This window comes from Mobula birostris, chromosome 5, assembly GCF_030028105.1.
Source record: "Mobula birostris isolate sMobBir1 chromosome 5, sMobBir1.hap1, whole genome shotgun sequence".
Lineage (NCBI taxonomy): Eukaryota > Metazoa > Chordata > Chondrichthyes > Myliobatiformes > Myliobatidae > Mobula > Mobula birostris.
This window is the reverse complement of record NC_092374.1, coordinates 30,547,524-30,561,826: the sequence shown is the minus strand read 5'-3', so window position 1 is coordinate 30,561,826 and position 14,303 is coordinate 30,547,524. Positions and strand designations below refer to the sequence as shown.

The following is a 14,303-nucleotide window of genomic DNA, read 5'->3' as shown; positions in this document are numbered from 1 at the left end:
TGTCATTTCGATGGGGACATAACGAACAAACCAACTTCAGACTGCAATATCGTGGCTGCAGAGATCAATTAGGATTACCTCGGCTCCTGAACGAAGAGACTGAAAAATAAGATAAGAGAACAAAAACTACAGGTACATATAAGTCACCATATACTACCTACAGACTCATTTTTTTGCGGGCATTCACAGTAGATACAAAGAAACACAATAGAATCAATGAAAATCGACACACAAAGATCAACAATCAATGAGCAAAAGAAGGCAAACTGTGCAAATAATACTGTAATAAAGAATATTGAGAACACGAGTTGTAGAGATCTTTAGAGTTAAAAGATACACTAACCTGCACCGAAAGTTCAACCTAAAGGAGAAGTGCTCACAGTCCTGACGCAGATTCGACTTGAAATGTCGGCAATTCTCTTCCTTCCTTCCAGATACGGCAGAGCTCCTCCAGCAGATTGTTTCTTGCTCCCTGTATCTTCCTGGCTGTGAGTGCCAGTGCCTAAAGTCACAGGAAAGTAAACAGATTTGTGTTTTATTTTCTCTCTGTCAGTTCTGATTGGTTAAGAGATTTAAACTTGGACACACAAGTTGCAGCAGCAATACATGGAAATTAATGGATCTCCCTGTGACAAACAGCGACAGTATCTGCAGCAGGTATTGGCTGCACAATGAACTTTGACTCAGCATTGATGATCTGGCAGCTGATTTTCAAAAACTGTAACATTAGAGATGGGGGAGGCTTGGCTGGACATCAGAATCCAAGAGGCTGTCATACCCCTTAGTTTAACTACAAACCTAACTATATATAGCTAGAGTGTCTAAGACTTTTGCACAGTACTGTAATTTTTTGTATTGCACTATACTGCTGCAAACAAAAAACACATTTCATGACATGTGAGTGACGAAAAACCTGATTCTGATTTGGTGTGTTATTGTGGACTGAGAGTGGAAAGGGAGCACTGAGAGGGGAATCATGGTGAAAAAGGGGAAGGAAGAGGGGAGGGAACAGGAAGCACCAGAGAGAGATCCTGTAATGATCAATAAACCAACTGTTTGGGATCAAATGACCCTGCCAGGTGTCTCAGGGCCAGGTGTGTCTTCACCCACCACACCCCTTCCCCACCCCAGCACTCTTTCTCTGCCACTTGTCCCACACCCCTCCTGCGGCACCCTAAATATATATATGTGCCTAAGGCTTTTGCACAGTACTGTATCTCTAAATTAGTGAACGATCAGCGATAGGATGTGGTGACTAGAAGAAAGATAGTTTGAGCAGCCTCAGCCTCTACCTTGTCCGATATGCTCCCAGAGTGGACAAGAATGGGAACTGCAAGGAGGATGTGCAAACTATCTATGGCAACAAGGCACAGGAAGCCATTCAAGTGGGGGAAGAAAAGAGAAATGCAGTAGCCATAAGGGTAGTACTTTTCGGGGAACAAACACTTTTAGGACTACTCCGAATGTCAACAAAATTTTCGCCGTTGTGATTGTCTTCATCTTCAAGTTGGGGTTCCTTTCTATGCTGGTACCATCATTTCCATCCGTGTCAACTCGCTGCTGTTGTCAACATCCGACAGGCATTCCCAGTTTGTGGTAATTTTTAATTTTAATTTAGCCCCGTAATGATGGATAAATTTGCACGGCGCGATCTTGATGAGCCTGAAGGCAGTGAAGCCTTGAATTCTAATCCTGCAGAAACTACAGAAAGTGCATCAAAACAATGTTACATACCTGAGTATGGTTTTATTCCGTTCCTGTCAGATCAGCAACACCTCGTTTGTCTTATTTGTAATACTGTACTGTCTAATGAAGCATGAAACCATCAACGTTGCAGAAAAGACATCCTGAAAAGGTTATTTATGGTATTACTCAGTTCCAGAAGATGAAAGAAGCATTTAAAAAATGTTGCACACTCAAGTCATTTGCCAAAAAAAACTTGAAAATGACCTTGATAGTGGTCTCATAGCTTCTTATAACATTTTCAAAATGATAGCAAAGTGTGGAAAATCTCATACAATTGGTAAAAGTTTAATAATGCCTGCTGCACCAGAAGTCCTCACCACTGTTCCCAAAATGGATACCAATATTTTAAAATCAATTCCTCTGAGTAATAACTATGTACAAAGCTACAAAAATCAGAATTTGGGATACAACTGGATGAGTCAACTGAGTGAGACAATGAGGCATTGCTAATGGCATATGTACGGTTTATCGAAAATGGAAAAAATTATGAAGAGATTCTCTTTTGTAAAAAATTAAAAACAATATCAATGGAGAATTAATCTCTGAAGAGCTCAAAATGTATATTGAGGACAACAATATTCCCATTAGGAACACGATTTCTTGTACAACAGATGGAGCCTCATATATAAAAGATCACCATGCTGCTTTAGTGGCATTTATGAAAAAAGAAATTCCAAGTCTGTTTGCAATCTATTGTGTAATTCATCATTGACATCTTGCAGCCAAAAACTTCAGCCAGCGACCTGTTCAAGCATGAATATTATAATATCTGCTTTCAACAAAATTAAAGCTCATCCATTAAATAGCATAATAGAGGTGTGGTGCAGTTAAAATAGAAAGCAACAAATACTGAACTGAAGGTGTTATATTTGAATGCACTCAGCATAAGAAATAAAGTGGACGATTTTGAAATTCAGCTACAGATTGACAAGTATGACGTCGTGGCAATCTCTGAAACTTGGCTAAAGGATGGCTGCCATTGGGAGTTGAATATCTAAGGATAAATGGTGTATTGGAAAGATAGGTTAGTAGGCAGAGGGGGTGGTGTGGCCCTGTGTATAAGAAATAATAATAAATCATTAGACAGGGATGACATAGGATCGGAAGGTGTAGAGTTGAGTTAAGAAATGACAAGGGTAAAAGGACCCTAATGGCAGTTGTATACAGGCCTCCAAACAGCAGCCGGGATGTGGATTACAAATTACAGCACTAGATAGAAAAGGCATGTCAGAAGGCAATGTCATGATAATCATTGGGGATTTTAACACGAAGGTGGATTGGGAAAACCGGGCCAGTACTGGACCTCAAGAGAGAATTTGTAGAATGTCTAAGGGATGGGTTTTTAGAACAGCTTGTTGTTGAGCCCACTAGGGGATCATCTGTGCTGGATTGGGTGTTGTGCAATGATCCGGAGGTGATAAAAGAGCTTAAGGTTAAGGAACCCTCAGGGAACAGCGATCACAATATGATCGAGTTCACTTTGAAACTTGAGAAGCAGAAACTAAAATCCAATGTGTTGGTATTTCAGTGGAATAAAAGAAATTACAACAGCATGAGAGGGGAACTGGCCAAAATTGACTGGAATGGGACACTAATGGGAAGGACAGCAGAGCAGCAATGGCTGGAGTTTCTGCGAAAAATGAGGGAAGTGCAAGACAGATATATTCCAAATAAGAATAAATTTTCAAATGGAAGAACACGACCGTTGCTGACAAGTGACGTCAAAGTAAAAGCAAAAGGGAGGGCATACAAGGAAGCTAAAGCTAGTGGGAAGATAGAGGATTGGGAAGCTTTTAAAAACTTGCAGAAGGAAACTAAGAAGGTCATTCCAAAGGAAAAGATGAATTATGAAAGGAAGCTGGCGACTAATATCAAAGAAGATACTAAAAGCTTTCTTAAGTATATAAAGGGTAAAAGAGAGTTAAGGGTAGATATAGGACCAATAAAAAATGACACTGGAGATATTGTAATGAGAGATGCAGAGATGGCAGAGGAACTGAAGGCGTATTTTGCATCAGTCTTCACAGTGGAAAATATCTGCAGTATTCTGGTCATTCAAGATGATTAGGGAAGTGAAGTATGTGGAGTGAAAATTATGACTGAGAAGGTGCTCGAATCTTAATGGTCTGAGTGTGGATAAATCTCCTGGACCTGATAGAATACACCCTCGGGTTCTGAAGGAAGTAGCTGGAGAGATTACAGAGGCATTAAACATGATCTTTCAAGAATCGATAGATTCTGGCATTGTACAGGATGACTGGAAAATTGCAAACATTACTCCACTATTTAAAAAGGGTGGGAGGCAGCAGACTATAGACCTGTTAGCCTGACATCAGTGGTTGGGAAGTTGTTGGAATCGATTGTTAGGGATGAGGTTACGGAGTACCTGGAGGCACATGACAAGATAGGCCAAAGCCAGCATGATTTCCTGTAAGGAAAATGCTGCCTGACAAACCTTCTGTAATTTTTTGAGGAAATTACAAGCAGGGTAGAGAAAAGAGATGCAGTAGATGTGATGTACTTGGATTTTCAGAAGGTCTTTAACAAGGTGCTGTACATGAGGCTGCTTAGCAAGATAAGAGCCCATGGAACTACAGGGAAGTTACTAGTGTGGGTAGAGCATTGGCTGATTGGCAGAAAACAGGGAGTGGGAATAAAGGGATCCTATCCTGGCTGGCTGCTGGTTACCAGTGGAGTTCCACAGGGGTCGGTGTTGGGACCGCTGCTTTTTATGCTGTATGTCAATGATTTGGACTATGGGATTAATGCATTTGTGGCTAAATTTGCCGATGATACGAAGATAGGTGGAGGAGCGGGTAGTATTGAGGAAACAGAGAGCCTGCAGAGAGATTAGATAGTTTAGGAGAACAGGCAAAGAAGTGGCAAATGAAATAATGTTGGAAAGTGTATGGTCATGCACTTTGCTGGAAGAAATAAACGGGCAGACTATTATTTATTTGGGGAAAGAATTCAAAATGCAGAGATGCAAAGGGAATTGGGAGTCCTTGTGCAGGATACCCTAAAGGTTAACCTCCAGATTGAGTTGGTGGTGAAGAAGACGAATACAACGTTAGCATTCATTTCTAGAGTTATAGAAAAAAAGAGCAGGGGTGTGATATAAGGCACTCGTGAGACCACACTTGGAGTACTGTGTGCAGTTTTGGGCTCCTTATTTTAGAAAGGATATACTGACATTGGAGAGGATTCAGAGAAGATTCATGAGAATGATTCCAGGAATGAAAGGGTTACCGTATGAAGAACGTCTGGCAGCTCTTGGGCTGTAGCCCCTGGATTCAGGAGAATGGGGGGGGGGGGGGATCTCATAGAAACATTCTGAATGTTAAAAGACCTGAACGGATTAGGTATGGCAAAGTTATTTCCCATGGTAGGGGATCCTAGGACAAAAGGGCATGACTTCAGGATTGAAGGACAGCCATTTAGAACAGAGATGCAGAGAAATTACTTTAGTCAGAGAGTGGTAAATCTGTGGAATTTGTTGCCACAAGTGGCTTTGAAGGCTAAGTCATTGAGTGTATTTAAGGCAGAGATAGATAGATTCTCGATTAGCCAGGCATCAAAGGGTATGGGGAGAAGACAGGGGAGAGGGGATGACTGGAAGAATTGGATCAGCTCATGATTGAATGGAGCAGCAGACTTGATGGGCCAAATGGCCTACTTCTGCTCCTATATCTTATGGTCTGTATTTTGCCAGTTTTGCCAAGATAATGATGAAGAGTTTAAAGGGTTGCTTCTTCACATTTATGTGTTGGCTCTCAAAAGGCTGCTGCTTAAACATTTCTTTGATCTTTTTGACACTGTGCTTGAATTTTTGTTCAAAATCGACAAAAGCTTGTGAAACGAAATTGAACTTCTAAGTATAGATGGGGCATACCTAGCCAATCTGTTTGACAAAATGAACATTCTACATATGAAACTGTAGGGTGATAATTTGAATTTAATCCAAACAGAAAGTGCAAATCCACTTTTATCAGAAAATTGGAAATAAGTAAGAAAAACACTGGGAGCAAAATGTCCTCAGTTTTCCTGCATGGGAAGTATGGCACTCTCTTTCGTAGACAGTGATTTGCAAGAGTACTGCTTTCACCTGCAGTCACTGAAGAAGGATTTTTAGAATTGATTCAAGGATTTGAGCGATCTAGAAATTCCGGACTGGGCAATTAACCCATTTTTTTTCACAAGGTGGAAGGAAGAGAGCTTGCAAGAAAGGATTATCAAAATTCAGAATGATGAAGAAGCAAAAATGGTTTTCAAGAATGTCGGCTTTTGTGGTATGTGGCTACACTGTCATATGAAGTTTTCTGGTCTTTGAGGAAGAGCCAAACTGCTCTTCATTGCATTTCCATCCTACTACCTGGTTGAAAGAGGCTTCAGTGCTCTGAACAACATACTCAAAAAAATAGAAACTGCTTGGACATTGTTACACGTTTGGACTTAAGGCTTTTGCTGTCACAACTTGAACTGGATATTTCAACTCTTTCTAAAACCATCAAGCTCAAGGATCACATTGATATCAAAGCTGTTATACAGCACACAGCTACTGTGTAAGCTAGGTTTAAAAACAAATAAAAATTTAAAGGAGAACCATTTTTCTTATGTTAGCATATGGCAAATATGTTTTTACACTATGGGGTCACTGGAAAATACATTGTGCCTAAGAGGGGTGTTGGCAAGTATAAGGATGCTTTAGGGGGGGCACTGGGCTAAAAAAGTTTGGGAAACACTGAGCCGGGGTAGGTTTGAAGGGAACTGCAAATATTAAGAGATATCTTAATCTATATTCTATAATCTCACCTGCTCATCATCTCCCTCTGACGCCCTTCCTCCTTCCCCTTCTCCCATGGTCCACTGTTACCCCCTATTAGATTCCTCCTTCTTTAACCCTTTACCTCTTCCACCTGTCACCTCTCAGCTTCTCACTTCATCCCCTTCCCCCTCCTATCCACTTTTCCCCTCACCTGGCTTCACCTGTCACCTGCCGGCTTCCTTCCCTTTCCTCCAACTTCTTATTCTGGCTTCCTCTTCCTTTCTTTCCTGCCCTGATGAAAGGTTTTGTCCTGAAACTTTGACTGCTTATTCCCTTGCACAGATGCCTGACCTGCTGAGTTCCTCCAGCATTTTGTGGTGTTGCTCTTAAATTATATAATTGATTTGATGAACAAAAATAGCAAGGTTATCATAAAAGATTTTTTGGAGTGTGTCAGGGTTTGCTTCTTAGAGCATGATGTTATCCAACTGGCCCAGGGACAGATTATTTTAGATTTGGTCATGCACTTAGAGGTGAGATTAATTAGTCTTATGGTTTAAGGATCTTCCAAGAAGGTAGTGACCTCAAAATGAAAGAGTTCCAGATGCAGATTGAGAATGAATGCCACAGGACCAAAACCACAGTCTTCAACTCAAATTAGGGCAATTATAATACAATGAAGGCAGAGTTTCCAAGATGCGCCAGGGAATAATCTAAAAGACAGGTCAGTACACGAACAGGGAGATATTCAAAATGGTTGACCCAAGACACTCAACAGGAATTTATCTCAATTAGAAAGAGAGATTCTACGAAAAAGTATAATATATGACTAACAAAGTAGCTGAAGGATAATGATTTGTCGATCAGAGGATTAGGAGGATCCAACATTGAAAGCCTTACAAATAAAGAAGAAAATAGATTTTGAGAAAATGTAGTATCAAAATAAATGGTCAGAGTTTCTAAGCATGTATAAATTGGAAGAAGGCAGCTAGCATATGGGTGGAACCTCTAGAGAAAACCAAACTGGAAATTAACAACGGGAAACAAAGAGACAGAAGCCTGAAGACACACACCCATCGCTTCAGAAACTGCTTCTTCCCCTCCAGCATTAGACTTCTGAACATGAAATAAGGAACACTACATCACTATTTTTGTTCTCTCTTTACACACGATTTACTATTCTTCTAGTCTATATTTATTATGTTTTGTAACTCCAAACATAAAACTAATTAAAAGAATGTGACATGGGACTGGGAATGCGAATCTAACTTTGTTTTTTTCCTTTAAGCAAGGCATGCATGTATCACGTATGACATGATGACGTATGCCATTTACGTACTTTTACATGCAACTTGCAGTGCATTATGTAAGCAACAAAGAATACCTAACCAAACAATATATTTACAATATTACTGACATTACACAACCACACATTTCTTATTGTAATTTATAGGTTTTTTTATGTATTGCACTGTACTGCTGCCACAAATCAAGCTTCACTACAAATGTCAGTGGCAACAATACAGAGTTTCCTCCATTTGTAGACTTTCACTTACTGTGGACTGATGAACACTCAGGTCTTGCTTTTATAGCCTTTTCCAGCTTCAGGAATCTCTACAAATCTCTTTTTTTTTTTATAAAGGTCCTCTGAAAGTTGTTTTGATTGAGGCATCGTGCACATAAACAGATCTTTCCTAAGAAGCGCAAGCTCCATCAGTAAACCTGACTGTGCTTTTTTTTTTAATATATAGGTCAGGGCACCTCTACAATTCACACCTCCCATCTCATCTCACTGATTGCAAACCCTGACTCCAAATAGCTTTTGTAGAAAGCGTTACCCCTGAGGTTCACATACGTTTTCAAACAAATACATGAAATATTGGATCATTTTTCTCAAAAAAAAATGAATAGGCAGAATGTGTTTTGCGCTACTTAATTGGGTTCTCTTTATCTAGTTTTAGGACTTATGTTAAAATATGATCACATTCGTATGACAGAGGGTGATGCTCAGGATGATGGCGCCTAACGGCGACTCCTTTGCTTGTATCTTCAGAAACAGCTCTATTTCTATCTCCAAATTCTCTGTTTTTCCTTTTCAAGGTTCTTTTGAAGACCCTGACTTCGAGCTACACACTGACTTCAGTTCTTTGCAGGAATGGGACTCGCTCTCAGGGCCTCATGACCAGCCGCCAAGGACGTGGCCTGGAAAACTGGTGCGCTTTCAGGGTGCTGGATTTTTGTGGCTCTGGAGGCAAGCGGATTCGAGGTCGGTGCCGCCACATAAAATTGGTGCGTTGTGGGAGTACATGGAAGATCGAAAGCAGTGAGCAGGCTGCTGGCTGTATACCCAGAGACCAGAGGTCTTTGGGCACAGAGCTCAGAAAAAGTGACGCAACAGACTTTTAACACCATAAATCGGCGAGTTGTTTTGTTATGTCTCCCCTCTCGCTGTGAAACAGGGACACTCCTTTTTCCTCTTATTAGGGAGGAAGAGAGAGCCTGTGGTATGTCGAATTTCCTGGGTGAATAAGTAGTCTTTGAGGTACTGCAAGTCTGCGTCTTTATTGATGCTTTGCTGCATGCTTGAGTGCTCGGTGGGGGGGGGTGCTGTTGCTTTTTTGCTGGTGGGGGAAGGGGAAGTCTTTGCTTTGCTGCTGCTTATGCGTGGGAGGGGGGAAGTTGTGGGGGGGGCTTTAGAGTCCTAACATTTAACTGTCATTCATTCCTTGGGGCACTCCTCTGTTTTTGTGGACATTTGCAAAGAAAAAGAATTTCAGGATGTATATTGTATACATTAAATGTACCTATTGAAACCTATTTATGCAGAAATAGAGAAAATTTTACAGGGTTCACAAACTTTTCCATACCTGTAATAGCACCAGAGGCAGCCCAAAGGACATTCACCAGGTTAATTCTTGGGATGAGAGGGCTGTCCTATCAAGGCAAGCCAAACATTTTAGGCCTGTAGTCCTGGAGTTCAGAAGAATGTGGGTGACCTTATTCAAACATGGAACATCCTAATGGGATTTATCAGAATAGATGTTGAACTTCTCTGATGTGGAAACATCTCAACATGGGGGCAAATTTACAAACTCAGGGACTAGAACCATAGAATATTACAGCACAGAAACAGGCCCTTTGGCCCTTCTTGGCTGTGTCAAACCATTTTTCTGCCTAGTCCCACTGACCTGCACCTGGTCCATATCCCTCCATGTATCTGTCCAAATTTTTCTTAAATGTTAAAAGTGAGCCCGCATTTACCACTTCATCTGGCAGCTCATTCCACACCCCCACCCTAATGTTCCATTTAAACTTCTCCCCCTTCACCCTTAACCTATGTTCTCTGGTGTTTTTCTCCCCTAGCCTCAGTGGAAAAAGCCAGCTTGCATTCACTATCTATACCCATCATAATTTTATATACCTCTATCAAATCTCCCCTCATTCTTCTACGCTCCAGGGAATAAAGTCCTAACCTATTCAACCTTTCTCTGTAACTCAAGTTTCTCAAGTCCCGGCAACATCCTTGTAAACCTTCTCTGCACTCGTTCAACCTTATTAATATCTTTCCTGTAATTTGGTGACCAAAACTGCACACAATACTCCAACTTCGGCCTTACCAATGTCTTATATAGCCTCACCATAACACTCCAACTCTTGTACTCAATATTTTGATTTATAAAGGCCAATATACCAAAAGCAGTCTTTACGACCCTATCTACCTGCGATGCCACATTTAGGGAATTTTGTATCTGCATTCCCAGATCCCTCTGTTCTACTGAACTCCTCAGCGCCCTACCATTTACCCTGTATGTTCTACCTTGGTTTGTCTTTCCAAAGTGCAATACCTCACACTTGTCTGTATTAAACTCCATCTGCCATTTTTCGCCCATTTTTCCAGCTGGTCCAAATCCCTCTGCAAGCTTTGAAAACCTTCCTTACTGTCCACTACACCTCCAATCTTTGTATCATCAGCAAATTTGCTGATCCAATTTACCACGTTATCATCCAGATCATTGATATAGATGTCAAATAACAATGGACCCAGCACTGATCCCTGTGGCACACCACTAGTCACAGGCCTCCACTCAGAGAAGCAATCCTACACTACCACTCTCTGGCTTCTTCAGATTTGTTAAACATGACCTACCATGCACAAAGCCATGTTGACTCTCCATAATAAGTCCCTGTCTATCCAAAGACTTGTAGATCCTATCTCTTAGTACTCCTTCCAATACTTTACCTACTACCGATGTCAAACTTACTGGTCTATAATTTCCCGGATTACCTTTAGAGCCTTTTTTAAACAACGGAACAACATGAGCTATCCTCCAGTCCCCCGGCACCTCACCCATAGATACCGACATTTTAAATATAACCCCCTGCAATTTCAACACTAGTCTCCTTCAAGGACCGAGGGAATACTAGTCATTTAAAACCAAGGTGCAGAGAAATTCTTTCTCTCAGAAAAAAGTGAATAGCTGGAATTTTTCATCCAGGCTAAATCATTATATATACTTAAGGTGGAAATCAGTAAAAACTTGAAAAATTGAGGAACTGAGGGCCATGGCGAATTGGCACAGAAGAGTCAAGGTCAGCATTGATCAACCATGAATATACTGAGTGGTGGACCAGGCTTCAGAGGCCAGGTAGTCTATTCATTTTCCTATTTTCTCATGAATCTCAGGTTTCAATTTTAAAAGGGTTAGGAAAAACTTGCACAAATCACAAACTTTAACAGAGCAACACACACAAAATGCTCGAGGAACTCTGTGGAGGGAAATAAAAAGTCGATGTTCTGGGCTGAGAATTTTTTTGGAACTTATCCCATATTTTTAGCTACAGAAACGAACCTGGAGTGTTCTGAGAGAACTTTGTTAGATGAAAAGCAACAGCATTGCCAAACCTAAACCTTTCATCATTACAAATTTAATGTACGCACATGAAACCATACAGTGGATTCTGGTTAATTGGGGCAGCCACTTATTTGGGACAACTCTTAAAGAACAAAAACAAATTGAGAAAATAGCCAGCACTCCCTTCAGTTATTTGGGACAATATGCCGTTAATTGGGCAGGAGACTGTTGCTGAACATTTTCTAACTCACATCAGTTTTATATAGTTCCAGTTTTGTGTATTGCTGTTCAAAAATCACTGATTTTTGTCACTATAGTTGGTGAGAAATAAGTAGTACAACAATTCAAAACTGTTTTTCTCACTGCAGTTTTAAGAATTCCAACTTGGAAATGCGAGAAAAGGCTGGTAAAAATGAAACAATTTCATTATTTCATCAAGTTGGTAAACATGAAGAATTTGAAGATATCAACAATCATCTTGAATGTTAGCTTTGGTCCCCACAGGACACTCAGTTCTCAACTTTGGCTCCAAGTAACTGTTTGCATGAGACAGCAGCCACATGCTGTTACACCACATTGAGGTGGGCTAAAGCAGGTGAGGGCAGCCTCACACTCTGGTGAGATAAGGACAGGCATGCAAGATCAGCTCTGGCAGACTGAGCAGATGAGATCTGTAGTGAGATCCAAAGCCACGAAGGCAGTTCTGTAAAGCTGCGCAGAGAGCGAAGGGCATGATGAAGCACAGAGGAAGTAGCTGTCATCCACTGCAACTAGGGAAGACCCCAATTGTGACATCTACTCATCCCACTAGACCCGGACTTCTGAGGTCGAGAAAATGGAACTGCCCCAGTGCAATGGGTTTTCCACTTTAAAAACTCTCCTGCGCGGGTTTCTTGCCAATGTCAGATCTGACGGATAACTACCAGCAGTATTGGTGGTGTTCTAATTTGTTCTGCATTTCATTTAAATGTGTAATTTGTTACTCAATTAAATGGTAGTTTGTCTTTTTATATCTTTATAACTATTTCCATGAAACCAGCTAACTGGGGCAGTCGCTTAATTGGGCCAAAATGTACTGATCCTGATGTCCCAATTAACCAGAATCCACTATTCTCTTTTACACAAAATTAGTTTGGAAACTGTGAAATAAAAAACAAACTGTTTCAATTCCTCAGAACATTGTCAAAGAAAATCTTCCAAGAAAGTAGTAACTGCTGTTGATTAAAGGACATAGAAGCAAGTTCTCTGAAAATACAGAGTTCAGGAGCAAACATTTAATTGAAAGAGGCCTTCAGCAGAGTTAATGAGCAAACGAAGAGTACATTGCTTCTTAGGAATGTTCCATTCCAGTCATTTATGAAGATGCAAAGCATTCTCAGAGTTTAATTAGTGTTCAAATAAATGCAGAGTTCTAGGATTTTTACATTTAGCACTATATCTCCAAGCCAGGATACTATGAGACTCCAGTCTGCTGATGGGGGTTCACATTTGTCCTTCTGGGTAGTAGAGATTGTGGGTTCAGAAACTGCTGTTGGAAGAAGTGTTGCAAGTTGCCAAGGTATATGCCCATGATAGGCACCAATAAACTGGAATGGTTGATGGATGCTAGCCAAGCTGGCTGCCTTGTCTTGGATTATGTTGAGCTCTTTTGTGGTTGTGGCTGCATTTGGCCAACCATGTATAGTTTTCCATCACATTCTTGACAACACTGGAATAGTTTGGAAGGGAAGCAGGGCAGGGTACATGCACAAAATACAGATTCTTGGGTCTGCTCTTGCAGCTATCTTTCTGTGGCTGCTGCAGTTAGGCTTCTAGTCACCGATGGCCCCAGCATGCTGATGCAGAATGATTCACTAATAGCACACTACAGGGGCCGGTGGCTGGAACGGGTGGATTGGGTGCCAGCCAAGCTGGCTGCTTCATCTCAGATTGTGCTGTTTGTGGTTGAAACTATATTCATACATTGAGTAGAGTGTTTTCCATCATACTCCTTCCTTGCTTAAGCCTTGTAGATGACATGGGGGTGGGGGTGGGGTGGTGATGAGTCACTGGCCACAGGGTTTCTAAACTGCTCATACCCATGTTTATGTGGCTGCCCCATTTCACTTTTTAGTCAGTGGTGACCCCATGATGTTGAATGCAGAGTGATTTCAGTGACAGTATCTGACCTGAAAGTTTAACTTTGTTTCTTTTTTCCTGAGATATAGTTCGATCTGCTAAGTGCCTCCTGGATTTTCTCTTCATTTCATTGCCACACAAAGATAGGTTAACTCTTTCATACTGTAAGTGGCAGCCACAACTTGACATTTATACGCCCACGTTACATATGGGAATGTTCCACCACCTTATTCACTAAAAAGCTATGAATGGAATTGAATTCTTTCCTGGAGGGAGCGTCATTAACTAAATAAAAGCAGATGGCAAATTGCCCCATGGATCTCCGGTAGTGATGTTTTGGGGCCTTTTCCAGCCACAGCTATCTTCCTTCAGACTTTGTCTGATTTCAGTCAATAGAATGAGAATGAGAATCCAGAAAAAAAACGATGACTTCAATTTGACAAGGGCTGCTTGGGGCGACCATTGTTTTAAATTATGCCAGTGACAACTACTCCCTCCTTAACTCTGGCTGCCTTCCTAACGAGAAGCATTCCACCTTAACTCGTATTTAAAGACCTCACTCCTTTCAGAAACAAGAGACAACCTGCAAATGCCCGAAATCCAAGCAACACACACAAAATGCTGGAAGAACTGGAGTAACTGGAGTTCGGGGAAAGAATACAGTCGGCGTTTCGGGCCAAGTCCGGAGAAAAAAGATGAAAAGATGAGCGTAAAGTTAAAAAGTACAGTCGACATACGAAAAAAAAGTACAGTCGGCGTAAGGGGCTGAGACCATTGGGCAGGGCTGAAAAAAAAGTTTTTTTCATTCTTGAGTCATTAAA

The 14,303-nt window shown here is 41.0% G+C and overlaps 1 protein-coding gene across 12 annotated transcripts in view; it reads right to left on the bottom strand.

Moving 5' to 3' along the window:
* Window positions 1-14,303, bottom strand: part of LOC140197595 (neurolysin, mitochondrial-like) — a 56,251-nt gene that overhangs the window by 41,191 nt on the left and 757 nt on the right. For 7 of the 12 annotated variants that reach the window (XR_011885970.1, XM_072257785.1, XM_072257784.1 and 4 more), the window contains exon 2: window positions 344-502. The gene's annotated coding sequence lies outside the window, so the exon portion shown is untranslated. Of the gene's footprint in view, window positions 1-78; window positions 100-343; window positions 503-1,734; window positions 1,848-9,378; window positions 9,398-12,788; window positions 12,877-14,303 lie in introns of those variants that run through there. The other 5 variants (XM_072257779.1, XM_072257781.1, XM_072257776.1 and 2 more) reach the window with 4 other exon arrangements.